The sequence below is a fragment of the Arvicanthis niloticus genome, chromosome 16 (genome assembly GCF_011762505.2).
Source record: "Arvicanthis niloticus isolate mArvNil1 chromosome 16, mArvNil1.pat.X, whole genome shotgun sequence".
Lineage (NCBI taxonomy): Eukaryota > Metazoa > Chordata > Mammalia > Rodentia > Muridae > Arvicanthis > Arvicanthis niloticus.
The window spans coordinates 36,089,760-36,093,437 of NC_047673.1; the positions used below are offsets into that span (position 1 = coordinate 36,089,760).

The window sequence follows — 3,678 nt, forward strand, 5'->3', positions numbered from 1 at the left end:
CCCTTCGTTTATTGTTCTTCTACATTGGTGGGAAGAATGTTAATGAAACATTTGCTTTGTAAAAGGCCCTTGGTATAAAACAAGCTGGGCATTTGAAGTTAAGAATAGCCAAAGCATTGTTAAGAGATTTAGGAGGGAGCCTGAAAGAAAATAAAAGGAATGCATCATATTTCTTTCTTTATTATTTTTCAGTTAAATAATAAAGAAACTGGCAGAGACGTGGTCTTACTGGGGAAACAAGGGTAGTCTCAAACAAGGCCTTCCTCCTCACAGATGCTGAAATTTCAGCCATGTGCCACCATCTTTCTTCTTTTCTAAAAAAAAATTGGTTATTTTATTTATTTACATCTCAAATGTTATCCCCTTTCTTGGTTTCCCCTCCACAAACCCCCATCCCATTCCACCTCCCCCTGCTTCTATGAGGGTGCTACCCTGGCGCATCAAGCCTCCACAGAACCAAGGGCCTCTTCTCTCATTGATGCCAGATAAGGCCATCCTCTGCTACATATGTGGCTGGAGCCATGAGTCCCTCATGTGTACTCTTTGGTTGGTAGTTTAGTCCCTGGGAGCTCAGGGGTGGGGGCATCTGGTTGGTTGATATTGTTGTTCTTGCCACCATCTTTCTTAGCCGTTCTTTCTAAGTGCCTTCAACCTCAAAACATTCAAATGTAAGCTGAATAGCACATCAACACTGGTCAAAAACCATTCTCAGGTTATTCTAACTTGAGATAAAAAAAAATGGGACTCATAATTAAAAGCAGAAAGCTACTATGGTTGTTTAGAGGAATCCCAACTCTCTTTGAATCCCTCCCTAATTTTTAATTTCCCACATGGGCATTTGCAAGCTTCATATCAACAATAACAACATATACTGGGTAATATCTAAGATTACATACTTTATCCATTAATATGTCTATGAATACACACGAATCTATCAATAAATGAACAAAGTTTATTATAAAATACTGGCTGGTATATTTGTGGAAGTGAAGAAGTTTCATGATTTTCATTCGCAAGCTTGAGACACAAGGAAGTCAATACCATAGCTCAACAGCTTGAGCACTGAAGAGCTCATGATGAGATTTCAGGCCAGATCTAAGGATCTGAGAGTAAGGAATTTGAGAGTAGAAGATAAATGCCCCACCTCTAGCAGTTGGACTACATCCAACCATCCTCCAACTTTTGGATTGACTGATGGTTACTCACAGTGGGAAAGTTATCTACTTTGCTGGACCCATCCATTCAAATACTAATTTCTCCCAGAAACACCTTCACAGACAAACCCCCAGAGATCAAGTTAATCTGGGAATCCAGTCAAGTGGGCACATACAATTAGTCACAAAGTCAAAACCACTGTCATAACTTTTATTAATATATACTAAAGCACTGATCCTAACTGTTGCTAGGCAACAAACAACAATGATGCCCACGATGTGTTCACCCACCCAGACACCACGCTGTCACTGTTAATGCCTAGCTACTAATGTTCTAAGGCTAAGAATGTCCAACAGTTGCCTATGCCATTTTTGAGGGCAATGTTGGTTAAGGAAGTTGTCCTTTGAAACCACCATGTTTTTTTACACTGTTTTAAGTGGCAGGATGTGTGGTTAGATTCCACAAACGTCTTCATGAAGTCACTTTCTCACAATTTCATTCTCATTTACTGCCTTACGACTCAGACATGCATTACCATCGTTACTCTGAAATGACACTCACCTGCTACAACCAATGGACTTGCTACAACTTTGAATATTACACCCAACTTCTTATTCTCTCTTCCTTTAAGACTAGTGCATCCAAACACCTTTTATTAAAATACCCATTGAGTATCTGGTGGACTCACAAATCCTCCATACATATCCAGAAAACCTTCTACTACAGGGCATTCATGTTGCAAATATCCATTTTTTTTTCCATTGAGAGAATTTACTTCAAAATAGAGATAATTTATAGAAGATATCAAGAAATGCTCTTGTCTTTATTCATGCTGACTGGTAGAGGCACTTAAGTATAAAACTTGAATTGTAAAAATCATTAATTATTCGTCTCTGTTTCAAACTTTATTGGTTTTTTTTTGTACTCCCCAAAATATCACCGTAAGTAAAAGGCAGTACCTTAATCATCAATTTATTGTAAGGCCCAAGAGCCTTTTCCATCCATGTCAAAGGAAATGCTAGGGAACAGTTGCCTTTTATATAACACATCAGGGCCTTCTTAAGCAAAATTATATAGCACACCATAGCCTCTTAAATTATACAACACGTCATGGCCTTCTTTAAATAAATTAAAGTATGTTCATTAACCCCAAAAGGAACCATCAAGATCTTAATGGAAGATAGAAAAATAACAATAAAAGAAATTCCAAGTTAGATTTCATAGCAGGGTTTAACAACATGGAAGTCTCGGGACTCTCTTAAACGACTTTTAGTCATGATATTGTTTCTAATTTGAGGGCCATGGGGGACAGGCAGCAAGAAGAAAACATTATATCAAGGATTCTGAATGCCCCAGTAGCCATTGCCCTGGCTTCCCATCACAGCTAGATGACAAGGCAATATTAATGCCCACGAGGAGGGTTATTCTGTGTCTTCTTTTTTGTTTGTTTTGTGTAGTGATGTTTGTGAATATAAGTATTTTTACTGATACATATTTATCGTTCATAGTACTGGGTTTCATAAGGGCCATGGCTTGTATTTTAAATTGCTTTATAAAATTAAGTTAGAAGTTGCTCCAGACATTGGAACGTCTATAAGCTTCCTACTAATCCCTCAAGTCAATCGCCATTTCTTCTACCTTCAAAAAGTAGTTAGTTTGAGGACCTCTCTATTCCTGTATTACTGTGCAGAGTAACTTTAAGTTAGAGGGTTAAATTAAGCCCAGGAGAGAAACAATACAACATTTTTTTTTCTAGATAAGGAAGCAAACTACCAAATGTGCTTCATGAATAGGAGGGCAGTCCTAAGGGCTGGCTTTCCCTGGCAGTCATGAATGTGAATCTCCTCTTAAGTTTAGCTCCATTCAAATTTCATGCTTTCTGGGAAGTTTACAATTCATCATTTATATTTCACTTGCAGACAAATATAACATTGACACTGTTTTTGCTTATTGTTTTAAGTAGTGAACTATTTTAAATACATAGTCGGTGATTGAATTTTTAAAAGAAGTCTAGAATATCTCAAAATAGCTTTGAAATCATTTTACAGTTTAGTTTTCAGGGGAATTGTAATCCTCAACAAGCCAGGTCCCTAATCAAAAAATATTAAAGAAACACACATCATGAGTTTTAAATACAGCATTAATAAGCTGACTGTAACCCATTTCAAAAACACTTAGATGGCAGCTATAAGCCCGGACAACTATGGAAGGCATGCAGTCCTTTAGATACAGAAAAACTAGATGAAAATGTATATGCAGACAGCAAAATTCAGTCAAGTCAAAACAAATGGCTGGTGATAGATTATCATTTTTGTACCTACAGGAATATATAACTCATATTGACATCCTCCTATTTTCAGAGAGTAGAAATAACTTTGGCACTATTTTTTATTATCTGAAGGATTGAAAACACATACAGATTAATCTATTATTGTCTTTCAGGTGGTAATCAATCCCAAGAAGTTGTTACTCCGTGGTTGTGGGAAGTCAGAAAATCTTCAAAGAAGCTTACAAACTTCAGTT

The 3,678-nt window shown here is 37.0% G+C and overlaps 1 pseudogene; it reads right to left on the reverse strand.

The window, feature by feature from the left end:
- Nucleotides 1-2,055: 2,055 nt before the first annotated feature.
- On the reverse strand, nucleotides 2,056-2,202 carry LOC117722097 (U6atac minor spliceosomal RNA; annotated as a pseudogene).
- Between the last annotated feature and the right edge of the window lie 1,476 nt (nucleotides 2,203-3,678).